Source organism: Eulemur rufifrons, unplaced genomic scaffold (assembly GCF_041146395.1).
Source record: "Eulemur rufifrons isolate Redbay unplaced genomic scaffold, OSU_ERuf_1 scaffold_33, whole genome shotgun sequence".
Lineage (NCBI taxonomy): Eukaryota > Metazoa > Chordata > Mammalia > Primates > Lemuridae > Eulemur > Eulemur rufifrons.
This window is the reverse complement of record NW_027182816.1, coordinates 360,476-387,500: the sequence shown is the minus strand read 5'-3', so window position 1 is coordinate 387,500 and position 27,025 is coordinate 360,476.

Below are 27,025 nucleotides of genomic sequence, written 5' to 3'. Positions count from 1 at the left end.
CAATACCTTTAACAGATAACCCTAACCCTGAACATAACACCCAACCCTGTTCCTATTTCTCCCCTTAACACGTAAACCTCACCGTGCGCCTAACTTTAACCTCTTATCGTAACCTTAATGCATAACCCATTTCCTGAGAACAACCCCTATCCCATAATTCTAACCCTATCTCCTAGTCATCACTGTGACACCTAATCCCTAACCCTAATTCTAAACCGCTAACCCTAACCGTAACCCTACCTACAACCCTGACACTGACAGTAACCCTTACTTCTAACCCCAACGCTATGCCTAACAAAAACCCTAACCCTTGACCCTAACCCTTCACCCTAACCCCTAAGCCTTACCCTAACCATTAACCCTAATCCTAATCCTAACCATTAAACCTAACCCTAGCTCTTAAAGCTAACCCTAAACCTTACCCTCACGACTAGACCTAACCCTGACACAAACCTGACACCTAACCCTAACCAGAACCCCTAAAGCTAACCCTGAACCCTATCCCTAACCCTAGCAGTAAACTTTAACCCTAAACCTAAGCCCAACCCGTAACCCTAATCCTATCATTTTACCCTAAAACTAACCCCTAAACCTAACCCCTATACCTCACCCTAACTCTAACCCCAATCCTAATTCTAACCATACTCCTTCATAAAACACTAACTCCTAACCGCTAACCCTAACACTAACCAAAAACCCTAATCACTAATCCCTAACCCTAACGCTTAACCTTTACCCTAACCGTTAACCCTCACCCTAAATCTTAACACTGACCCTAACCTTAAACTTTAACTCTAAGCCTAACCCTTAACCCTACAGTAAGGAAGACCCTTGATGCTAATGGGATCCCTTATCCCTAACCCTAACACTACAGCTAAAAATAACCCTAACCTTTGGTCCTTAAACCTAACCCCTAACACTTACTTTCACCCCAAACCCTAACCCTAATCCTAAGCATTAAACCTAACCCTATCTCTTAACCCTAACGCTAGCCCTTACCCTAAGGCCTAGATCTAACCCTAAGTCTAACCTACCGCCTAATCCTAACCTTAAGCCCTAATGCTAACTCTAACCCTGAACCCTAAACCTACCCGTAACCCTTAACACTAACCCTATCCGTGAACCTTAACCCTGACCCTAACCATTACCCGCACCCAAGCATTTAACCTTGACCCTAACCCTAATCCTTACTGCTAACCCTAACACTAAACCCTAACCCTAAGCCCAACACTTATCCCTAATCCTATCCCTTAACCCTAACCCTAATTCTAATGCTACCCCCTAAACGTAACCCTAACCGTGACCAGTAAACCTAACCCTAACCTCTAACACAAACCATAGCACATAACTCTAACCCTAAAACTAACCCTAACTCTAACTCTAAACCCTAACTCTTAACCTTAACCCTAAGCGTTAACTCTCACGCTAACCTTTAATCCTAACCCTAATCCTAATCTTCAACCCTAAACCTAACACTTAACCCTAACCCTGTACCAAACACTAACCCCTCATCTTAACCCTAACCGTAAACCTCAACCCTAAACCAAAGTGTAACCGTTAAACCTAAGAGTAACCTTTAACCCTAACCCTAATCCCTAACCCTAAGCCCTCACCCTAACACTAAACTTCTTCCTTAAACCTAACCAGAATCCTAACCCTAAATCTAATTCTCAGACTTCTTGCTTTCTTAGAGTTTAGAAAGCCTGCCATCCTCCCATGCCATGGGTGAAAGGAGGCTCTACCACTGTGTCCTGCATGAAACCCACGGGCCCATACCCAGAGTAAGATAGAGTGGGTTCCCGGGTACAATCCCAGCCCCCTAAACTCCCCCCGCCCGCCTAATGCAGACAGGGCCCGTGCGCTAAGCATAAACAATACCTTTAACAGATAACCCTAACCCTGAACGTAACACCCAACCCTGTTCCTATTTCTCCCCTTAACACGTAAACCTCACCGTGCGCCTAACTTTAACCTCTTATCCTAACGTTAATGCATAACGCATTTCCTGAGAACAACCCCTATCCCATAATTCTAACCCTATCTCCTAGTTTTCACTGTGACACCTAATCCCTAACGCTAATTCTAAACCGCTAACCATAACCGTAACCGTACCTACAACCCTAACACTGACAGTAACCCTTACTTCTAACCCCAACGCTATGCCTAATAAAAACCCTAACCCTTCACCCTAACCCCTAAGCCTTACCCTAACCCTTAACCCTAATCCTAATCCTAACCATTAAACCTAACCCTAGCTCTTAAAGGTAACCCTAAACCTTACCCTCACGACTAGACCTAACCCTGACACTAACCTAACACCTAACCCTAACCAGAACCCCTAAAGCTAACCCTGAACCCTATCCCTATCCCTAGCAGTAAACTTTAACCCTAAACCTAAGCCCAACCCGTAACCCTAATCCTATCCTTTTACCCTAAAACTAACCCCTAAAACTAACCCCTATACCTCACCCTAACTCTAACCCCAATCCTAATTCTGACCATACCCCTTCATAAAACACTGACTCTTAACCGCTAACCCTAACACTAACCAAAAACCCTAATCACTAATCCCTAACCCTAACGCTTAACCTTTACCCTAAGAAGTAGGAGAGTCATATGTATGAACGGTTACATTCACGCAGAGAAAGAAACTGTTGGGTGGTGTATGTACGCATGTTAATCTATACTTTGGAGGAAGTTCGAGAGTCATATCTGGGGAAAATTGCAGTCACTTAGAGAAAGCAACAATCGGGGGCCGTTTTGTAGATCTGCTAAATTCTATTTTGGAAGAAGAGTGAAATTCATATGTGGGAACGCTTATGTTCACTCAGAGAAATCAACGATAGGGCAGTGTTTCGTTGGGATGCTAAAGTGTAGTTTGGAAGAAGTTCGCGAGTCTTATATAAGAAAGCTTACAGTCACCTAGAGAAAGTAACTCTCGGCAGATTGTTTCTAAGCGTGCTAAACTCTAATTTGCATCAATTGTGAGAGTCAAACATGGGAACGCTTACATTCACTCAGAGAACGCAACGTTTGGGTGGTGGTTTGTAAGCATTCTAAACTGTATTTTGGAGGAAGTAGGAGAGTCATATATACGAATGCTTACATTCACGCAGAGAAAGCAACTCTGTGATCGTATTTTGTTGGCATGCTAAACTGTGGTTTGGAAGAAGTTCGAGAGCCTTATATAGGAAAGATTACAGTGACACAGAGAAAACAACTCTCTGTAGTTTGTTGGTAGGTCTACTAAACTGTAATTTGGATGATGTGTGAGAACGCTTGCATTCACTCAGAGAAAGAACTTTGTCGTGGTGGTTTGTAGGAATAACAACTGTAGTTCGAAGAAGTAGGAGAGTCATATATGAACGGTTACATTCACGCAGAGAAAGCAACTGTGGAGTGGCGTATGTAATCATCATAATCTGTAGTTTGGAGGAAGTTCGAGAGTCATATCTGGGGAAAATTAGAGTCATTTAGAGAAAGGAACCATCGGGGGCTGGTGTGTAGGTCTGCTAAATTCTATTTTGGAAAAAGAGTGAGAGTCATATATGGGAACGCTTATGTTGACTCAGAGAAATCAACGATGGGGCGCTGTATTGTTGGCATGCTAAACTGTAGTTTGGAAGAAGTTCGAGAGTCTTATATAGGAAAGTTTACAGTCACCTAGAGAAAGCAACTCACAGGAGGTGGTTTGTAAGCCGCTAAACTCTAATTTGGATGAAGTGAAAGAGGCATACATGGATACGCTTCATTCACTCAGAGAAAGGTAAATTGGGGTGCCGGTTTGTAGGTATACTAACTCCAGTTTGGAAGAAGTACTAGAGTCATATATATGAACGCTTATATGGACGCAGAGAAAGCAACTATGGGGTGGTGTTTTGTAGGCCTGCTAAAATATAGTTTGGAAGAAGTTCGAAAGCAGACAGTCACTTAGAGAAAGCAACTCTTGGCGGTGGATTTTTAGGTCTGCTAAATTGTATTTTGAAAGAAGTACCAGAGTCATATATTCAAACGCTTACATTCATGCAGAGAAAGGAACTGTGGGGTGGTGTTTTCTAGGCGTGCTAAACTCTAGTTTGGACGAAGTTTGAGAATCACATATAAGAAAGCTTAGAGTCACTTAGAGAAAGCAAATCTCTGGGTGTGGAATGTAGGCGTGCTAAACTCTATTTTGGTTTAGATTGAGAGTCATATATGGAAAGGGTTACATTCACTCAGAGAAAGCAACGATGGTGTGGTGGTTTGTAGGCATACTAAACTCTAGTTTGGAAGAAGTAAGAAAATGATATATGGGAACGCTTACATTCATGCAGAGAAAGCAATTATGGGGTGGCTTTTTTGTACCCATGCTAATCTCTAGTTTGGAAGAAGTTATATAGGAAAGCGTACACTCATTTATAGAAACCAACTTTCGGGGGATGAAGGGTAGGCCTGCAAAACTCTACTTTGGAAGAAGTGGGAGAGTCATATTGGGGACCACGTACATTGACTCAGAGAAATCGAGGATAGGGTTGTGTTTTGTAGGCATACTAAACTCTAGTTTGGAGAAAGTACGAGAATCATATATAGGAACGCTTACATTCATGCAGAGAAAGCAACTATGGAGTGAGGTTTGTATGCCTACTAAACTATAGTTTGGAGGAAGTTTAGAATCTTATATAGCAAAGCTTACAGTCACCTAGAGAGAGCAACTCTTGGGAGATGATTTCTAAGCCTGATAATTTGCACCAACTCTTAAAGTCAAGTATGGGAAGGTTTACATCCACTCAGAACGCAAGGTTTGGGTTGCAGTTTGTGGCCTTAATTGTAGTTCGGAAGAAGTAGGAAAGTCATATATATGAACGGTTACATTCACGCAGACAAACCAGCTATGGAGTGATGTGTGTATGCCTACTAAACTATAGTTTGGAGGATGTTCGAGAGTCATATCTGGAAAGCTTACAGTCATTTAGAGAAAGAAACTCTCAGGGGGTGGTTCGTAGGCCTGCTAAACTCTATTTTCAAAGAAGTGTTAAAATCATATACAGGAACGCTTACATTCACTCAGAGAAAGCAACGTTGGGGTGGCCGTTTGTGAGCATACTAAACTCTACTTTGGAAGAGGTACAAGAGACATAAATACGAACGCTTACATTAACACAGAGAAAGCAAATACGGGGTGCTGTAGTGCAGGCATGCTAAACTATAGATTAGAAGAAGTTCGAAAGCTGACAGTCACTTAGAGAAAGCAACTCTTGGCGGGTGATTTTTAGGTCTGCTAAATTGTATTTTGAAAGACGTACCAGAGTCATATACAAACGCTTACATTCATGCAGAGAAAGAAACTATGGGGTGATGTGTTGTGGGGATGCTAAACTGCAGTTTGGAAGGTGTTCGAGAGTGTTATATAGGATAGCTTACAGTCACCTAGAGAAAGCAACACTCGGGACAGCTTTACAAGCCTCTAAACACTAATTAGCAGCAATTGTGAGAGTCAAACATGGGAACGCTTACATTCACTCAGAGAACGCAACGTTTGGGTGGCTGGTTTTTAAGCATTCTAAACTGTATTTTGGAGGAAGTAGGAGAGTCATATATACGAATGCTTACATTCACGCAGAGAAAGCAACTCTGTGGTCGTATTTTGTTGGCATGCTAAACTGTGGTTTGGAAGAAGTTCGAGAGCCTTATATAGGAAAGATTACAGTGACACAGAGAGAACAACTCTCTGTAGTTTCTTGGTAGGTCTGCTAAACTGTGATTTGGATGAAGTGTGAGAACGCTTGCATTCACTCAGAGAAAGAACTTTGTCGTGGTGGTTTGTAGGAATAACAACTGTAGTTCGAAGAAGTAGGAGAGTCATATATGAACGGTTAAATTCACGCAGAGAAAGCAACTGTGGGGTGGCGTAGGTAATCATCATAATCTGTAGTTTGGAGGAAGTTCGAGAGTCATATCTGGGGAAAATTAGAGTCACATAGAGAAAGGAACAATCGGGGGCTGGTGTGTAGGTCTGCTAAATTCTATTTTGGAAGAAGAGTGAGAGTCATATATGGGAACGCTTATGTTGACTCAGAGAAATCAACGATGGGACGCTGTATTGTTGGCATGCTAAACTGTAGTTTGGAAGAAGTTCGAGAGTCTTATATAGGAAAGTTTACAGTCACCTAGAGAAAGCAACTCACAGGAGGTGGTTTGTAAGCCGCTAAACTCTAATTTGGATGAAGTGAAAGAGGCATACATGGATACGCTTCATTCACTCAGAGAAAGGTAAATTGGGGTGCCGGTTTGTAGGTATACTAACTCCAGTTTGGAAGAAGTACTAGAGTCATATATATGAACGCTTATATGGACGCAGAGAAAGCAACTATGGGGTGGTGTTTTGTAGGCCTGCTAAAATATAGTTTGGAAGAAGTTCGAAAGCAGACAGTCACTTAGAGAAAGCAACTCTCGGCGGTTCATTTTTCGGTCTGCTGAATTTTATTTTGAAAGAAATACCAGAGTCATATATTCAAACGCTTACATTCATGCAGAGAAAGCAACTCTGGAGTGGTGTTTTCTAGGCATGCTAAACTCTAGTTTGGACGAAGTTTGAGAATCACATATAAGAAAGCTTAGAGTCGCTTAAAGCAAATCTCTGGGTGTGGAATGTAGGCGTGCTAAACTCTATTTTGGTTTCGGAGTGAGAGTCATATATGGGAAGGCTTACATTCACTCAGAGAAAGCAACGATGGTGTGGTGGTTTGTAGGCATACTGAACTCTAGTTTGGAAGAAGTAGGAGAATGATATATGGGAACGCTTACATTCATGCAGAGAAAGCAATTATGGGGTGGCTTTTTTGTAGCCACGCTAATCTCTATTTTGCAAGAAGTTAAAGAGTAATATATAGGAAAGCGTACCGTCATTTATAGAAACCAACTTTCGGGGGATGGTTTGTAGGCCTGCAAAACTCTACTTTGGAAGAAGGGGGAGAGTCATATGGGGGACTGGGTACATTCACTCGGAGAAATCAACGATGGGGTTGTGGTTTGTAGGCATACTAAACTCTAGTTTGGAAGAAGGACGAGAATCATATATAGGAACGCTTACATTCATGCAGAGAAAGCAACTATGGAGTGATGTTTGTATGCCTACTAAACGATAGTTTGGAGGATGTTCGAGAGTCATATCTGGAAAGCTTACAGTCATTTAGAGAAAGCAACACTCAGGAGAGCTTTGCAAGCCTGCTAAACTCTAACAAGCAGCGATTGTGAGAGTCAAACATGGGAACGCTTACATTCACTCAGAGAACACAACGTTTGGGTGGTGGTTTGTAGGCATAATAACTGTAGTTCGGAAGAAGTAGAAGAGTCATATATGAACGGTTACATTCACGCAGAGAAAGCAACTGTTGGGTGGCGTATGTATGCATGCTAATCTGTAGTTTGGAGGAATTTCGAGAGTCATATCTGGGGAAAATTACAGTCACTTAGAGAAAGCAACCATCGGGGGCCATTTTGTAGATCTGCTAAATTCTATTTTGAAAGAAGAATGAGAGTCATATATGGGAACGCTTATGATCACGAAGAGAAATCAACTATGGGGCAGTGTTTTGTTGGCATGCTAAACTGTAGTTTGGAAGAAGTTTGCGAGTCTTACATAGGAAAGTTTACAGTCACCCAGAGAAAGCAACTCTCGGGAGATTGTTTCTAAGCATGCTAAATTCTAGATTGCATCAATTGTGAGAGTCAAACATGGGAACGCTTACATTCACTCAGAGAACGCAACGTTTGGGTGGTGGTTTGTAAGCATTCTAAACTGTATTTTGGAGGAAGTAGGAGAGTCATATATACGAATGCTTACATTCACGCAGAGAAAGCAACTCTGTGATCGTATTTTGTTGGCATGCTAAACTGTGGTTTGGAAGAAGTTCGAGAGCCTTACATAGGAAAGATTACAGTGACACAGAGAAAAACAAATCTCTGTAGTTTGTTGGTAGGTCTGCTAAACTGTAATTTGGATGAAATGTGAGAACGCTTGCATTCACTCACAGAAAGAACGTTGTCGTGATGGTTTGTAGGAATAAATGCTGTAGTTCAAAAGAAGTAGGAGAGTCATATATGAACGGTTACATTCACGCAGAGAAAGCAACTGTGGGGTGGTCTATGTAATCATCATAATCTAGTTTGGAGAAAGTTCGAGAGTCATATGTGGGAAAAATTAAAGTCACCTAGAGAATTGGAACCATCGGGTGTTGTGTAGGTCTGCTAAATTCTATTTTGGAAGAAGAGTGAGAGTCATATATGGGAACGCTTATGTTCACTCAGAGAAATCAACGATGGGGCGCTGTATTGTTGGCATGCTAAACTGTAGTTTGGAAGAAGTTCGAGAGTCTTATATAGGAAAGTTTACAGTCACCTAGAGAAAGCAACTCACAGGAGGTGGTTTGTGGGCCGCTAAACTCTAATTTGGATGAAGTGAAAGAGGCATACATGGATACGCTTCATTCACTCAGAGAAAGGTAAATTGGGGTGCCGGTTTGTAGGTATACTAACTCCAGTTTGGAAGAAGTACGAGAGTCATATATATGAACGATTATATGGACGCAGAGAAAGCAACTATGGGGTGGTGTTTTGTAGGCATGATAAAATATAATTTGGAAGAAGTTCGAAAGCTGACAGTGACTTAGAGAAAGCAACTCTTGGCGGTTGATTTTGAGGTCTGCTAAATTGTATTTTGATAGAAGTACAAGAGTCATATATAAAATCGCTTATATTTATGCTGAGAAAGAAACTATGTGGTTATGTTTTGTTGGCGTGCTGAAATGTAGTTTCGAAGACGTTCGACAGTCTTTTATAGGAAAGCTTACAGTCCCCCAGAGGAAGCAACTTTCGAGAGATAGTTTGTAAGCCTGCTAAACTCTACTTTGCATCATTTGGAACAGTCATACTTGGGAACGCTAACATTCTCTGAGAGAACGCAACGTTTGGTTGGTTGTTTGTAAGCATACTAAACTGTATTTTGGAAGAAGTAGCAGAGTCATATATATGAGTGCTTACATTCACGCAGAGAGGGCAACTATGGGGTGGTGTTTTGTAGGCATGCAAATCTCTAGTTGCGAAGAAGTTAAGAGTAATAGGAAAGCTTACAGTCTCACAGAGAAAGCAACCCTTGGGGGCCGGTTTGTAGTTCTGCCAAATTCTATTTTGGATGAAGTGTGAATCTTAAATGGGAACGCTAACATTCACTCAGAGAAAGCAAGGTTGCGGTGGTGATTTTTAGTCACACTAAACTGGAGTTTGGAGGAAGTACGAGAATAAAAGAATGCTTACATTCACTCAGAAAAAGCAACGTTGGGGAGGTGGTTGGTAGGTGTACTATACTTTGGAAGAAGTACGAGCGTGATGCATAGGAACGCTTACATTCACGCAAACTATGGGGTGGCCTTTTGTTGGCATGCTAAACTATGTCCCAAAGTCATATATAGGAAAGCTTATAGTGAGAGAAAGCAACTCTCGGGCGGTGTTTTGTAGGTCCGGCAAATTGCATTTTGAAAGCAGTCCGAGATTCATATAAGGGAAGGCCTATATCCACTCAGAGAAAGCAATGTTAGGCTGGTGGTTTGTAGGCATACTAAACTGTATTTTGGAACTCGTATGTATGACTCTCACACTTGATCCAAATTAGAGTTCACCAGGCCTATAAACCACATCCTGAGAGTTGCTTTCTCTAGGTGAATGTAAGCTTTCCTATGTAAAACTCTCGAACTTCTTCCAAACTGAAGTTTAGCATGCCAACAGTACACCACCGCATCGTTGCTTTCTCTGAGTGAACATAAGCATTCCCTTATATGAATCACTTTTTCCAAAATAGAATTTAGCAGACCTACAAACCAGTCCCCGATGGTTGATTTAGCTATGTGACTGTAATTTTCCCCAGATATGACTCTCAAACTTCCTCCAAAGTATAGATTAACATGCGTACATACACCACCCAACAGTTTCTTTCTCTGCGTGAATGTAACTGTTCATATATATGACTCTCCTACTTCTTCCGACCTACAGTTATTATGCCTACAAACCACCACCCAAACGTTGTGTTCTCTCCGTGAATGTAAGCTTTCCCATATTTGACTCTCACAATTGCTGCTAATTAGTGTTTAGAGGCTTGCAAAGCTGTCCCGAGTGTTGTTTTCTCTAGGTGACTGTAGCTATCCTATATAACACTCTGGAAGTCCTTTCAAACTGCAGTTTAGCATGCCAACAAAACATCACCCCATAGTTTCTTTCTCTGCATAAATGTAAGCGTTTGTGTATATAACTCTTGTACGTCTTTCAAAATACAATTTAGCAGACCTAAAAATCACCCGCCAAGAGTTGCTTTCTCTAAGTGACTGTCAGCTTTCGAACTTCTTCCAATCTATAGTTTAGCATGCCTGCACTACAGCACCCCGTATTTGCTTTCTCTGTGTTAATGTAAGCGTTCCTATGTATGTCTCTCGTACCTCTTCCAAAGTAGAGTTTAGTATGCTCAAAAACGGCCACCCCAACGTTGCTTTCTCTGAGTGAATGTAAGCGTTCCTGTATATGATTCGAACACTTCATTGAAAATAGAGTTTAGCAGGCCTACGAACCACCCCCAGAGAGTTGCTTTCTCTAAATGACTGTAAGCTTTCCAGCTATGACTCTCGAACATCCTCCAATCTATCGTTTAGTAGGCATACAAACATCACTCCATAGTTGCTTTCTCTGCATGAATGTAAGCGTTCCTATAAATGATTCTCGTCCTTCTTCCAAACTAGAGTTTAGTATGCCTACAAACCACAACCCCGTCGTTGATTTCTCCGAGTGAATATACCCAGTCCCCCATATGACTCTCCCCCTTCTTCCAAAGTAGAGTTTTGCAGGCCTACAAATCATCCCCCGAAAGTTGGTTTCTATAAATGACGGTACGCTTTCCTATATATTACTCTTTAACTTCTTGCAAAATAGAGATTAGCGTGGCTACAAAAAAGCCACCCCATAATTGCTTTCTCTGCATGAATGTAAGCGTTCCCATATATCATTCTCCTACTTCTTCCAAACTAGAGTTCAGTATGCCTACAAACAACCACACCATCGTTGCTTTCTCTGAGTGAATGTAAGCCTTCCCATATATGACTCTCACTCTGAAACCAAAATAGAGTTTGGCACACCTACATTCCACACCCAGAGATTTGCTTTAAGCGACTCTAAGCTTTCTTATATGTGATTGTCAAACTTCGTCCAAACTAGAGTTTAGCATGCCTAGAAACCACCCCACAGTTGCTTTCTCTGCATGAATGTAAGCGTTCATATACATGACTCTCGTACTTCCTCCAAAATACAGTTTAGAATGCCTACAAACCACCACCCAAACGTTGCGTTCTCTGAATGAATGAAAGCATTCCCATGTTTGACTCTCACAATTGATGCAAAGTAGAGTTTAGCAGGCCAAGAAAGGCTCTCCCGAGAGTTGCTTTCTCTAGGTGACTGTAAGCTTTCCTAAATAAGACTCTCCAACTTCTTCCAAACTACAGGTTAACATGCCCACAAAACATCACCCCATGGTTTTTTCTTTGCATGAATGTAAGCATTAGTATATATGACTCTGGTACTTCTTTCAAAATACAATTTAGCAGACCTAAAAATCACCCACCAAGAGTTGCTTTCTCTAAATGACTGTTCAGGTTTGGAACTTCTTCCAAACTATAGCATGCTTACAAAACACCACCACGTAGTTGCTTTCTCTGTGTGAATGTAAGCGTTCCCAAATATCATTCTCGTACTTCTTCCAAACTATTTAGTATGCCTACAAAAACCACCCCAGTGTTGTTTCTCTGAGGGAATGTAAGCGGTCCCATGTTTGACTCTCACACTTCATCCAAATTAGAGTTTAGCATGTGTACAAAAAAATCTCCCGAGAGTTGCTTTCCCTGGGTGACGGTAATCTTTCCTGTATAAGGTTCTCCAACTTCTTCCAAACTACAGTTTAGCATGCCTACAAAACCTGACGCCATAAGTGCTTTCTCTGTGTGAATGTAAGTGTTCCTATATAGGACTCTCGTACTTCTTCCAAACTACAGTTTAGTATGCCCTACAAACCACCACCCAAACGTTGTTTTCTCTGAGTGAATGTAAGCGTTCCCATATATGACTCTCACATTTCAACCAAAATAACTCTATTTCAACCAAAATAACTCTACATTCCACACCCAGAGAGTTGCTTTCTCTACGTGACTGTAAACTTTCCTATATATGACTCTCAAACTTCGTCCAAACTAGAGTTTTGCAAGCCTACAAAACACCACCCCATAGTTGCATTCGGTGCCGGAATGTAAGCGGTTCTACATGTGATTCTCTTGCTTCTTCTAGGAACCACAACCACAACGTTGCTTTCACTGAGTTCCCATATATTATTCTAACACTTCATTGAAAATAGAGTTTAGCAGGCCTACGAAACACCCCCTAGGGTTGCTTTCTCTAAGTGACTGTAAGCTTCCCAGATATGGCTCTCGAACTTCCTCCAAACTATATTTTAGTAGGCATACAAACATCACTCCATAGTTGCTTTCTCTGCGTGAAGGTAAGCTTTCCTATATACGATTCTCGTACTTCTTCCAAACTAGAGTTGACTATGCCTACAAATCACAATCCCATCGTTGATTTCTCTGAGTGAATGCACGCGGTCCCCAATATGACTCTCTCCCACTTCCAAACTGGAGTTTTGCAGGTGTACAAAACATCCCCCGAGAGTTGGTTTCTATGACTGTACCCTTTCCTATATATTACTCCTTAACTTCTTCCAAACTAGAGATTAGCATGGCTACAAAAACGCCACCCCATAATTGCTTTCTCTACGCGAATGTAAGCGTTCCCATATATCATTCTCCTACTTCTTCCAAACTAGAGTTTAGTATGCCTACAAACCACCACGCCGTCGTTGCTTTCTCTGAGGGAATGTAAGCCTTCCCATATATGACTCTCACTCTTAAACCAAAATAGAGTTTAGCAGGCCTACATTCCACACCCAGAGATTTGCTTTCTCTAAGTGACTCTAAGCTTTCTTATATGTGATTCTCAAACTTCGTCCAAACTAGAGTTTAGCATGCCTATAAAACACCACCCCATAGTTACTTTCAGTGCGTCAAAATGTATGTGCTCCTATATGTGATTCTCGTGCTTCTTCCAAACTGCAGTTTAGTAAGCCTACAAACAACCCCATCGTTGCTTTCTCTGAGTGAATGTAAGCGTTCTCATATATGACTCTCACACTTCAACCAAAACAGGGTTTTGCAGGCCTACAAACCACCCGCCAAGACTTGCTTTTTCAAAGTGGCTGTTACCTTTCCTATATAGGACTCTGGAACTTCTCCCAAGCTAGACTTTAACATGTCTACCTGACACTACTCCGTAGTTGCTCTCGCTGTGTGAATGTAAGCGTTCCTATATATGAGTCTTGTACCTCTTCTTAACTAACATCTGGCATGCCAAAATAACACTCCCCCATAGTTGCTTTCTTTGAGTCAATGTAAACATTCCTATATATGTCTCTCGCACTTCTTCCAAACTAGAGTTGAATAAGTCTACAAACCAATCCCCGACAGCTGTTTTCTCTGAACGAATTTAAGCGTTCCTATATATGACTATGGCACTTCCTCCAAACTAGAGTTTAGAAAGCCTACACTCCACCCCTGTTCGTTGCTTTCTCTAAGTTACTGTATGCTTTCCTATACATGGCTCTCGAAATTTTCCAAACTAGAGTTAGCATGCCTACTATACACCTACACATAATTGCTTTGTCTGAGTGAATATAAGCCTTCCTATATATGACTGTCGCACTTTTTCCAAATTAGAGTGTAGCCAGCCTGGAAAGCACCCCTTATAGTTGCTTTCATTGAGTGAATGTTAACATTCCTATGTATGACTCTCGCAACTTTTCCAATCTAAGATTTTAGCAATGCTACAAATCCCCCGCCGAGAGTTCCTATACATAACTGTCCTCTTTTTCCAAGCTAGAGTTTAGGAAGCCTAGAATCCGTCCCCCCGTAGACGCTTTATGTGAACGTAAGCGTTCTATATATGACTCTCGCCTTCCTCCAAACTAGAGCTTAGCAAGCCTACAAACCAACTCCCTATAATTGCTTTCTCTGAATGAATGATATCGTTCCTATATAAGACTCTCGAACTTCTTCCAAACCAGAGTTTAACAAGCCAAAAAAGCACCCCCCATAGATGCTTCCTCTAACTCAAAGCTAATATTCCTATATATGATTCAGCTTCTTCATCCAAACTAGAGTAAGGCAAGCTTACAAATCACACATCAATAGTTGCTTTCTATAAGTAAATGTAAGCATCCCTATATATGACTATAGCAATTCTTCCAAACTGGAGTTTAGCAAGCCTACAGACCCCAGGACTCCACTCCATAGTACCCTGGGCATTGGCGCCTGCCTGTCATGCAGGACATAGGGGCGGACGCTCATCTCAGACACGGCATTGGTGGATTGTAGGCTTTTTTAAGTTTTTGAATTGAAGAACTCTGAGAATTGGAATTCGGTTTAGGGTAAGGTTAGGTGTTAGGGACTAGGATTAGGTTTAAGGGTTAGGGTTTTAGGTTAGAATTAGGGTTAGGATTACTGTTAGGGTTAGAGATTAGGATTATGTTTAGTAGTTGGGTTTAGGTTTAGGGTGAGAGGCAAGAGTAAGGGTCAGGGATTAGGGTTACTGTTAGGAGTTAGATTCAGGGCTTACGAAGGGTTTGGTTTAGTGATAGGGTTAGGGCTTACGTTTAACGGTGTGTGTTAGGGCACGGGCCCCGTCTAATGTATGGGGCACTGTGGGTGTGGAGCAAGGCTGCGTCCCCACTTCATCTTACCCTTGGTGTTGGGCTTCAACTGTCACGCAGGACAAAGGCAGAGGCTCATGAAACGCATGGTTAGGATTAAGGTTTAAGGTTAGGGTCAAGGTTGAGGGTTAGGGTGAGGGTTAACAGTTAGAGTTAGGGTAAGGGGGTTAGGGATAGGGTTAGGGTTAAGGGTTAGGTTTATGGTTCAGGTTTAAGGTTAGCGTTAGAGGGTAGGGTTAGTGTAACTGTAGGTCAGTGTTGCGGTTAGATCTCTAGGCATTAGGGTAAAGGTCAGGGTTAGGGTTAAGAGTTAGGGTTAAGTTTAATGGTTAAGGATTGGGATTAGGGTTGAGGGTTAGGGTTAAGATTATGGGTAATGACTCAGGATCAAAGGTTAGGGTTATTTTTAGGCGTAGGGTTAGCGTAAGGGGTTAGGGTTAATGTTAGTGTTGTTGGTAGGGTTAAGGTTAGGGTTGGCGTTTCAGAATTAGGGATTAGGTGTTATGGTTATGGCTAGGAGTTAGCGTTAGATTTACGGTATAGGTCTTGTTCTCAGGGTGTCATGCATTAACGTTAAGATAAGGGGTTAAAGTTAGGGTTACGGTGAGCTTTACCTGTTAAGGTGAGCAGTAGGATCAGGGTTAGGTGTTATGTTCTGGGTTAGGGTTATGGGTGAGGGGTAGGGTTTATCGTTAGGGCACGGGCCCTGTGTGCACTAGGAGGCGAAGTTAGGGGTCTGTGATGGTCGCTGGGAACCCACTCTATCGCACGCAGTGTATGGGCCTCTGGGTTTCATGCAGGACACTGTGGCAGAGCCGGCTTTCATGCATGGCTTAGTAGGATTGTAGGCTTTCAAAACTCTGAGAAAGCAAGAAGTCTGAGAATTAGATTTCGGGTTAGGATTACGGCACGGTTTAGGGATGAAGATTAGTGGTTAGGGTGAGGGCTTAGGGTTAGGGGTTAGGGTTAGGGTTAGGGTTGCTGGTAGGGTGAAGGTTAGGTTTGACGTTTTAGAATTAGGGATGAGGTGTTACGGTTATGACTATGGTTTAGGATTAGAATTACGGGATAGGGCTTCTTCTCAAGGTGTTATGAATTCACGTTAAGTTAAGGGGCTAAGTTAGGGTTACGGGGAGGTTTATTTTTTAAGGTGAGCAATAGGATCAGGGTTAGGTGTTATGTTCAGGGTGAGGGTTATCTGTTAGGGGTAGTGTTTATACTTAGCGTACGGGCCCTGTCTGCACTGGGCGGGGGGCTGGGGTTAGGGGGATGGGATTGTCCCCGGGAACACACTCTATCGTACGCTGGATATGGGCTCCTGGGTTTCATGCAGGACACAGTGGCAGAGCCCCCTTTTACTCATGGCATGGGAGGATTGTAGGCTTTCTAAACTCTGAGAAAGCAAGAACTCTGAGAATTAGATTTAGGGGTAGGATTCTGGTAATGTTTAGGGATGAAGATTAGTGTCAGGGTGGGGTCTTGGGTTAGGGGTTGGGGTTAAAGGTTAGTGTTAGGTTTAACAGTTACAGTTAGGTTTACGGTTAAGTCTCAGGGTTCGGTTTAGGTTTGGGTTTAGCGTTTGGCACAGGGGTAGGCTTCAGTGTTAGCTTCATGGTTAAAGATTAGGAGTAGGGTTAGTGCGAGGGTTAAGGGTAAGGGTCAAGATTAAGGGTTCAGGTTGGGGTTAGGCTTAGGTTTAGGGTTAGGGGTCAAGGGTCAGGTTTAGGGTTAAGTGTTGGGCTTAGGGTTGGGGTTTAGTGTTAAGTTTATCGTTAAGGATTAGGGTTAGGGTCAGGGTTAAATGCTTGGGTGCGGGTAATGGTTAGGGTCAGGGTTAAGGTTTATGGATAGGGTTAGTGTTAAGGGTTTACGGGTAGGTTTAGGGTTCAGGGTTAGAGTTAGCATTAGGGCTTAAGGTTAGGATTAGGTGGTAGGTTAGATTTTAGGGTTAGATCTAGGCGTTAGAGTAAGGGTTAAGAGATAGGGTTAGGTTTAATGCTTAGGATTAGGGTTAGGGTTTGGGGTTAAAGTAAGTGTTAGGGGTTAGGTTTAAGGATCAAAGGTTAGTGTTATTTTTAGCTGTAGTGTTAGGGTTAGGGATAAGGGATAAGGTTGGCGTGAGGGTTTTCCTTACTGTTAGGGTTAAGGGTCAGGCTTAGATTAAAGGTTAAGGTTAGGGTCAGCGTTAAGGGTTAGGGTGAGGGTTAACGGTTACGGTAAAGGTTAAGCGTTAGTGTTAGGGATTAGCGATTAGGGTTTTTGGTAAGTGTTAGGGTTAGGAGTTAGTGTTTTATGAAGGGGTATGGTTAGAATTAGGATTGGGGTTAGTGTTAGGGTTAGGTTTAGGAGTTAGGTTTAGGGTAAAAGGATAGGATTAGCGTTAAGGGTTGGGCTCAGGTTTAGGGTTAAAGTTTAGTGTTAGGGTTAATGTTTAGTGTTATGGTCCAGTTTAAGTGTTAGGGTGAGGGTTAACGGTTAGGATTAGGCTTAGAGGTTGGGGATATAGTGAGGGTTCAGTGTTAGGGTTAGGTTTAGGGTTCAGGGTTAAGGTTAGCTGTAGGGGTTATGGTTAGGGTTAGGTGTTAGGTTAGTGTCAGGGTTAGGTCTAGTCGTGAGGGTAAGGTTTAGGGTTAGCTTTAAGAGCTAGGGTTAGGTTGAATGGATAGGATTAGGATTAGGGTTAAGGGTTAGGGTAAGGCTTAGGGGTTAGGGTGAAGGGTTAAGGGTTTTTGTTAGGCATAGCGTTGGGGTTAGAAGTAAGGGTTACTGTCAGTGTTAGGGTTGTAGGCAGGGTTACGGTTAGAGTTAGCGGTTTAGAATTAGGGTTAGGGATTAGGTGTTACAGTGACGACTAGGAGATAGGGTTAGAATTATGGGATAGGGGTTGTTCTCAGGGAATGGGTTATGCACTAACGTTAGGATAAGAGGTTAAAGTTAGGCTCACGGTGAGGTTTACGTGTTAAGGGGAGAAATAGGAACAGGGTTAGGTGTTATGTTCACGGTGAGGGATATCTGTTACAGGTATTGTTTATGCTTAGCGCACGGGCCCTGTCTGCCTTAGGCGGGGGTGGGGGGAGGTTAGGGGACTGGGATTGTCACCAGGATCCCACTGTATCGTACTCTGGGTATGGGCCCGTGGGTTTGATGCAGGACACAGTGGTAGAGCCTCCTTTCACGCATGGCATGGGAGGATTGCAGGCTTTCTAAACTCTAAGAAAGCAAGAAGTCTGAGAATTAGATTTAGGGTTAGGATTCTGGTTAGGGTTAAGGATGAAGTTTAGTGTTAGGGTGAGGGCTTAGGGTTAGGGATTAGGGTTAGGGTTAAAGGTTACTCTTAGGTTTAACGGTTACAGTTCGGTTTAGGGTTGAGGTTTACAGTTAGGGTTAAGATGAGGGGTTAGGGTTTGGTATAGGGTTAGGGTTAGGTACAGGGTTAGGGTTAAGTGTTAGGTTTACGGTTGAAGATTAGGATTAGGGTTAGGATTAAAGGTTAGCGTGAGAGTTAACGGTTAGGGTTAAGGTTAAGAGTTAGGGTTAGGGTTTAGGTTTAGGGTTAAGGGTTAGGGTTAGCTTTAGGGTTCGAGTTATGTGTTAGGGTTTGTGTTAGAGGTTAGGGTTAGGTTTACTGTCCACGGTTAGGGTTACGTTTAGGGCTTAGCATTAGGGTTAAGGATTAGGTTTAGGGTAAGGGTTTAGAGTTAGTGTTGGGCTTTAGGCTCGGGGCTTAGGTTCAGGGTCAGGGGTTAGTGTTGGTGGTAGGGCTTAGATTTATCGGTCAGTTTAAGGGCACAGGACCTGGTTAATCTACGGTGAGAGGGGTGCGGTCGGAGTCATCACGAAAGCACAACATCATTCCCTGGGCCCTGGAACAAGATCTACATGCAGGACTCAGGCAGAGCCTCATCTCACACATGGCATGGCTGTATTGTAGGCTTGCTTCACTCGGGAATGGAAGTAGTGTCAGAATTAGGGTTAGGGTTGGGGTTAGGGGTTTCGAGTTAGGGGTTAGGCTTCGAGTCAGGGTTAGGTGCTAGGGATTAGTGGTTAGGGTTAGAGTTAGTGTACAGGTTAGGTGTTAACTCTGGTTTAGGGGGCCAGGGTAATGTTTAGGTTTGGAGTTAGCGTTAGGGTTAGGCGTTAGGGTTAAGGGATAGGGTTAGGGTTAAGGGTTAGGCTTAGGGTAAGGCTTCAGGTTTAGGGTTAGGGTCACGGTTAAGGGTTAGGGTGAGGGTTAACAGTTAGGGATAGGGTTAGGGGGTTAGGGATAGGATTAGGGTTAAGGGTTAGGTTTATGGTTCAGGTTTAAGGTTAACATTAGGGGGTTAGGGTTAGTGTTAACTGTAAGTCAGTGTTAGTGTTAGATCTCTAGGCATTAAGGTAAAGGTTAGGTTTAAGGTTAAGTGTTAGGGTTATGTTTAATGGTTAGGCTTGGGATTAGGGTTAAGTGTTAGGGTTAAGGTTAGGGGTTATGACTAAGGATCAACGGTTAGGGTTATTTTTATGCGTAGGGTTAGGGTAAGGTGTTAGGGTTAGTGTTAGTGTTGTTGGTAGTGTTAAGGTTAGGGTTGGCGTTTCAGAATTCGGGATCAGGTGTTATGGTTATGGCTAGGAGTTAGCGTTAGAATTACAGTATAGTGCTTTTTCTCAGGGTGTCATGCATTAACGTTAAGATAAGGTGTTAAAGTTAGGGTTATGGTGAGCTTTACCTCTTAAGGTGAGCAGTATGATCAGGGTTAGGTGTTATGTTCTGGGTTAGTCTTATGGGTGAGGGGTAGGGTTTATGCTCTGGGCACGGGCCCTGTATGCACTAGGAGGCAAAGATAGGGGTCTGTGATGGTCGCTGGTAATCTACTCTATCGTATGCAGTGTATGGGCCTCTGGTTTCCTGCAGGACACTGTCGCAGAGCGGGCTTTCATGCATGGCTTAGTAGGATTGTAGGCTTTCAAAACTCTGAGAAAGCAAGAAGTCTGAGAATTAGATTTCGGGTTAGGATTACGGCACGGTTTAGGGATGAAGATTAGTGTTAGGGTGAGGGCTTAGGGTTAAGGGTTAGGGTTAGGGTTAGGGTTGATGGTAGGTTGAAGTTTAGGGTTGGCACTTTAGAATATGGATGAGGTGTTATGGTTATGGCTAGGGATTAGGTTTAGAATTATGGGATAGGGCTTCTTCTTTGGGTGCTATGCATTAACGTTAACATAAGGGGATAAATTAGTGTTATGGTTAGGTTTATGTTTTAAGGTGAGCAACAGGATCAGGGTTAGGTTTTATGTTTGGAGTTAGGGTTATCTGTTAGGGATAGTGTTTTTGCTTAGCGCACGGGCCCTGTCTTCACCAGGGGGGGGGTTAGGGACTAGGATTGCCACTGGGAACCCGCTCTATCATGCACTAGTTATGGGCCCCCGGGTTTCTTGCAGGACACAGTGGCAGAGCCTCCTTTTACTCATGACATGGGAGAATTGTAGGCTTTCTAAACTCTGAGAAAGCAAGAAGTCTGAGAATTAGATTTAGGGGTAGGTTTATGGTAATGTTTAGGGATGAAGGTTAGTGTTAGGGTGCGTTCTGAAGGTCAGTGGTTAGGGTTAAAGGTTAGTGTTAGGTTTAACCGTTACAGTCAGGTTTATGGTTATGTTTTAGGGTTAGGGTTAAGGTTAAGGTTTAGCGTTTGGTACAGTGTTAGGCTTAAGTTTTAGCTTTAGGGTTAAAGATTAGGATTAGGGTTAGGGTTAAGGGCTAGTGTGAGGGTTAATGATAAGGATCAAGACTAAGGGCTAGGGTTTTTGTTAGTGTTAGGAATAAGTCTTCGTGTAGGCTTTAGGGTTAGCGTTAAGTGTTATGGTTAGGGTTAGGTTTAGGGTTCATGGTTAGTGTTATGTTTATGGGTTAGTGTTAGGGTTAGGGATTAGGTTTAGGGTAAGGTTTTAGAGTTCGTGTTCAGCGTTACGGTCGGAGCTTATGTTTACGGTTAGGGGTTAGTGTTAGTGTTAGGGCTGAGATTTAGCTTTTAGTTTAAGGGCACAGGACCTGTTTTATTTACGGTGAGAAGGGTGCTGTCGGAGTCTCCACGAAAGCACAAAATCGTTCCCTGATCCTTGGGAAAGGACCTACATGCAGGACTCAGGTGGAGCCTCATCTCACGCATAGTATAGCTGTATTGTAGGCTTGCTTCACTCTGAGAATGGAAGTAGTGTGAGAATCAGGGTTAGGGTTTGGGTTAGGGGTTTGGAGTTTGGGATTATGGTTCGAGTCAGGGTTAGGTCCTAGGGATTAGGAGTTAGGGTTAGTGTTAGGGATAGGGGTTAGTTGTTGGGTTTGGGTTAGGGTGCTAGGGTTAGGTTTAGGGTTGGGGTTAATATTAGGGTTAGCGTTTAGGGTTAAAGGATAGGATTATGGTTAAGGGTTTGGCTTAGGGTTAGGGTTAAGGGTTAGTGTTAAGGTTTAGGGTTAAGTTCAGGGTTACGTGTTAGGGTGAGGGTTAACAGTTAGGGTTATGGTTAGGGTCTTAGGGGTAGGGTTAGGGTTAGAGTTAGGGGTTAGGATTAAGGGTGAAGTGTTAGGGTTATTTTTAGGCATAGTTTTAAAGTTAGGGGCTAGGGTAATGTTTGGTTTGATGGTAGGTTTAAGGTTAGGGTTAGCAGTTTAGAATTCGCATTAGGGATTAGGTGTTATGGTTATGGCTTGGAGTTAGGGTTAGAATTCAGAGATAGGAGTTGTTCTCAGGGTAAGTGTTATGCATTAACGTTATGATAAGGGGTTAAATTTAGGGTTATGGTGAGATTTACATTTTAAGGTGAGCACTGGGATCAGGGTCAGGTGTTATGTTCAGGGTTATGGTTAGGGGTGAGGGGTAGGGTTTATGCTTACGACTCGGGCCCTGTCTGCACTAGGCAGGGGGGGAGGGGTTTGGGGTTGCGATTGTCGTCGGGAACCCACTCTAGTGTATGCTGAGTATGGGCACTGGGGTTTCCGGCAGGACACAGTGGTAGAGCCTCCTTTTATTCATGGCATGGGAGGATTGTAGGCTTTCTAACGCTGAGAAAGCAAGAAGTCTGATAATTAGATTTAGGGTTAGGATTATAGTTAGGGTTAGGAATGAGGTTAGTGCTAGGGTGAGGGATTAGGGCTAGGGATTATGGGTAGAGTAAAGGTTAAATGTTAGAGTTAGGTTTAACGGTTACAGTTAGGTTTAGGGTTACGTTTTAGGGTGAGGGTTATGGTTAGGGGTTAGGGTTTGGTACAGGGTTAGGGTTAAGTGTTAGGTTTAGGGTTAAAGATTAGAATTCGGATTAGGGTTGACGGTTAGTGTGAGTGTTAATGGTTAGGTTTGTGTTTAAGGGTTAGGGTTAGGGTTTAGGGCTAGTGTTAAGCGTTCGTGTTAGATTTAGGGTTAGAGTAAAGTGTTATGGTTAGGGTTATGGGTTAGCATTAGGGTTAAAGGTTAAGGGTTAGGTTTATTTTCAGGCACAGGGTTAGGATTAGGTGTTAGGGTTAGTGTTACCGTTAAGGTTTTTTGTAGGCTTAAGGTTAGGTTTAGCAGTTTAGAATTAGGGTTAGGGATTAGGTGTTATGGTTATGGTAAGGAGTTAGGGTTAGAATTATGGCATAGGGGTTGGTCTCAGGGTCAGTTTTATGCTTAAAGTTAGGGTAAGCGGTTAAAGTTAGTGTTACGGTGAGCTTTACGTGTTAAGGTGAGCAATAGGATCAGGGTTAGGTTTTATGTTCAGGGTTAGGGTTATGGGTGAGGGGTAGAGTTTATACTTAGGGTTAGGGTTAGGGTTAGGGTTTAGGCTTAAGGATCAAGGGTTAGGGTTAGGGTTAGTGTTAGGGCTGTTGGTAGGGTTAAATTTAGGGTTAGCAGCTTACAATTAGGTATTAGGTTTTACAGTTATGAATAAGAGTTAGGGTTAGAATTATGGGATAGGTGTTGTCCTCAGGGTAAGTATTATTCATTAACGTTAGGATAAGGGGTTAGGGTTAGGGTTATGGTGAGTTTTACATGTTAAGGTGAGCAATAGGATCAGGGTCAGATGTTATGATCAGGGTTATGGTTATGGGTTAGGGGCAGTGTTTATGCTTAGGGCACAGGCCCTGTCTTCACTAGGTGGGGGGGCTCGGAGGCTGGGATTGTCACCAGGAACCCACTCTATCGTATGCTGGGTATGGGCCTCTGGGTTTCATGCAGGGCACAGTGGCAGAGCCTCCTTTCATGCATGGCATGGGAGGATTGTAGGCTTTCTAAACTCTGAGAAAGCAAGAAGTCTCAGAATTAGATTTAGGGTTAGGATTACGGTTAGGGTTAGGGATGAAGTTTAGTGTTAGGGAGAGGGCTTAGTGTTAGGGATTAGGGTTTGGTACAGGGTTAGGGTTAAGTGTTCGGCTTAGGGGTAAAGATTAGGATTAGTGTTAGGTTTAAGGGTTAGCTGAGGGTTAACGGTTAGGGTTAAGGTGAAGGGTTAGGGTTAGGGTTTAGGGTTAGGATTAGGGGTTCGTGTTAGGTTTAGGGTTACACTTAAGTGTTAGGGTTTAGGTTCAGGTTTAGGGTTCATGGTTAAGGTTATGTTTAGGGGTTAGGTTTAGGGGTTAGGTTTGGTGTAAGGGTATAGTGTTAGTGAAGGGAGTTTGGGTCAGGGTTTCTGTTTAGGGTAGGGGTTAGTGTTAGGACTTAGATTTAGCGATTAGTTTAAGGTCAGAGGACCTGTTTAATCTATGGTGAGAAGGGTGTGGAATCGGTCGCTGAGACACCACAGCATTGTACCCTGGGCCTTGGGCTCAGACGTACATGCAGGAATCAGGGGGAGCCTGTTCTCATGCATGGCATGGTTGTATTGTAGGCTTGGTTAACTCTTAGAATGGAAGAAGTGTGAGAATTAGGGTTATGGTTAGGGTTAGGGATTTGGGTTTAGGAGAGAGTGTTCAAATGAGGGTTAGGGGTTAGGCATTAGGGGTTAGGGTTAGTGTTAGGGTTAGGGGTTGGGGTGAGGGTTGGGTTAGGGGCTAGGGTTAGGTTTAGGGTTGGGGTTAGTGTTAGCGTTCGAGTTAGGGATTAGAGTTAGGGTTAAGGGATAGGATTAGGGTTAAGAGTTTGGCTTAGGGTTCAGGTTAAGGGTTAGGGTTATGGTTAAAGATTAGTGTTAGTTTAAACAGTTACAGTTAGGTTTAGGGTTAAATTTTAGGGTGAGGGCTTTTTAAACTCTGAGAGAGGAAGACGTCTGAGATTAAGATTTAGGGATAGGATTATGGTTAGGATTAGGGATGACGATTAGTGTTAGGGTGAGGGCTTAGGGTTAAGGGTTAGGGATAGAGTTAGGGTTAAGGTTAGTGTTAGTTTTAACGGTTAAAGTTAGGTTTAGGGTTAAGGTTTATTGTCAGGGTTAAGGTCAGGGGTTAGGGTTTCGTACAGGGTAAGAGTTAAGTGTTAGGTTTAGGGTTAAAGATTAGCATTATGGTTAGTGTTAAAGGTTAGTGTGAGGGTAAAAGTTTAGGGTTAAGTTTAAGGGCTAGGGTTAGGGGTTAGTGTTAGGGTTAAGGGGTCTTGTTAGGTTTAGGGTTACAGTTAAGTGTTATGGTTAGTGTTAGGGGTTACGGTTAGGCTTAGGGTTCATGGTTAGTGTAACATTTAGGGGTCAGGGCTAGGGTTAAATGATAGTGTTAGAGTTAAGGCTTAGGCTTTGGGTAAAGGTTTAGGGATAGGTTTACGGGTTAGGGTTAGTGTCAGGGTTAAATGTTAGGGTGAGAGTTAACAGTTATGGTTAGGGTTATTGGTTAGGGGTTGTGTTTATGCTTAGGGCACGTGCCTTGTCTGCACTAGGCGGAGAGGTTAGGGGGCTAGCATATTCGCCGGGAAATCACTCTATCGTATGCTGGGTATTGGCCCCTGGACACAGTGGCAGGGCCTCCTTTCACACATGGCATGGGAGGATTATAGGCTTTCTAAACTCTGAGAAAGAAAAAGTCTGAGAATTAGATTTAGGGTTAGGATTATGGTTAGAATTAGGGATGAAGTTTAGTGTTAAGGTGATGCCTTAGGGTTAGGGGTTAGGTTTAGGGTCAGAGTTAAAGGTCAGTGTTAGGTTTAACAGTTACAGTTAGGTTTAGCGTTAAGGTTTAGTGTTAGGGTTCAGTTTAGGGGATAGGTTTTGGTACAGGTTAAGGTTTAAGTGTTAAGTTTAGAGTTAAAGATTACAATTAGGGTTAGGTTTAAAGGTAAGTGTGAGGATTAACGGTTAGGGTTAAGCATGAGGGTTAGGGATTAGGTTTAGTGTTAAGGGTTTATGTTAGTTTAGGGTTAGAGTTAAGTGTTATGGTTAGGGTTAGGGGTTAGGGTTAGATATAGGGTGCATGGTTAGGGTTACGTTTAGGGGTTAGGGTTACGGGTTAGGTTTAGGGTGAGTGTTTGGTGTTAGTGTTGGGCATTAGGATAAGGGCTTAGGTTTAGGGTTAGCGTTTAGGTTTAGTGTTAGGGCTTAGATTTAGCGGTTAGTTTAAGGGCACAGGACCTGTTTAATCTATGGTGAGAAGGGTGCAGAATTGGTCCCCTTGACACCACACCATCGTACCTGGGCCTTGGGCCCAGACCTACATGCAGGACTCAGGCGGAGCCTCTTCTCACTCATGGCATGGCTCTATTGTAGGCTTGGTGAACTCTGAAAATGGAGGAAGTGTGAGAATTAGGGTTATGGTTATGGTTAATTGTTTGGGGTTAGGGGTTAGGGTTCGAGTGTGGTTCAGGGGTTAGAAATTAGGAGTTAGTGTTAGTGTTAGGGTTAGGGGTTAGGGGTTAGTGTTGGTTTAGGGGCTAGGGTTAGATTCAGAGTTAGGGTTAGTGTTAGGGTTAGGGTTAGGGATTATGGTTAGGGTTAGGAATTAGGGTTAGGGTTAGGCTTAAGGGATAGGATTAGGGTAAAGTGTTAAGGCTTAGGGTTAGCATTAGGGATTAGGGTTAGGGTTAAATGTTAGGGTTTTGGTCTGATTTAAGGGTTAGGGTGAGCGTTAACAGTTAGGGTTAAGGTTAATTGTTAGGATTGGGGGTTAGGCTTAAGGATTCGTATTAGGGTTAGGGTATAAGGGTGAGACTTATGTCTTATGGTTAGGGACAGGGCTTTTGGTTAGGGATAAGGGTTAGGAGTTAGGGTTACTTTTAGGCATAGGGTAGGATTAGGGGTGAGGGTTAGGGTTAGGGTTAGTGTTAGGGTTGTTGGTAGTGTTAAGGTTAGGGTTAGCAGTTTAGAATTAGGGTTAGGGATTAGGTTTTATGGTTATGGCTAAGATTTAGGGTTAGAATTATGGGATAGGCGTTGTTCTCAGTGTAAGTGTTATGCATTAACTTTAGGAGATGCGGTTAAAGTTAGGGTTACAGTGTGGTCTACATGATAAGGTGAGCAGTAGGATCAGGGTTAGGTGTTACGTTCAAGGTTAGGGTTATATGTTAGGCGTACTTTTTATGCTTAGGGCACGGGCCCTGTCTGCACTAGGCGGGAGGATTAGGGGTCTAGGATTGTGGCCGAGAACTTTCTCTATCGTACACTGGGTATGGGTCCCTGGGTTTCATGCAGGACACAGTGGCAGAGCCTCTTTTCACGCATGGCATGGGAGGATTGTAGGCTTTCTAAACTCTGAGAAAGCAAGAAGTCTGAGAATTAGATTTAGGGATAGGATTATGGTTAGTGTTAAGGATAAAGTTTAGCATTAGGGTGAGGGCTTAGGGTTAGGGGTTAGAGTTACGGTCAGGGTTAAAGGTTAGTGTTAGGTTTAATGGTTACAGTTAGCTTTAGGGTCAAGTGTTAGGGTTAAGGTTAAGGTTAGGGGTTAGGTTTTGGTACAGGGTAAGGGTTAACTGTTAGGTTTAGGGTTAAAGATTACGATTAGGGTTAGGTTTAAGGGTTAGTGTGAGAGTTAACGGTTAGGGTTAAGGTTAAGTGTTAGGGTTAGTGGTTAAGTTTAGGTTTAAGTGTTCGTGTTAGGTTTAGGGTTAGAGTTAAGTGTTATGGTTAGGGTTTTGGGTTAGGGTTAGGTTTAGGGTTCATCGTTAGGGTTACGTTTAGGCATTAGGGTTATGGGTAAGGATTAGGGTAAGGGTTTAATGTTAGTGTTGGGCGTTAGGGTCAGGGCTTAAGTTTAGGGTTAAGGGTTAGTGTTAGAGTTAGCGTTAGGACTTAGATTTAGAGGTTATTTTAAGGGCACAGGACCTGTGTAATCTATGGTGA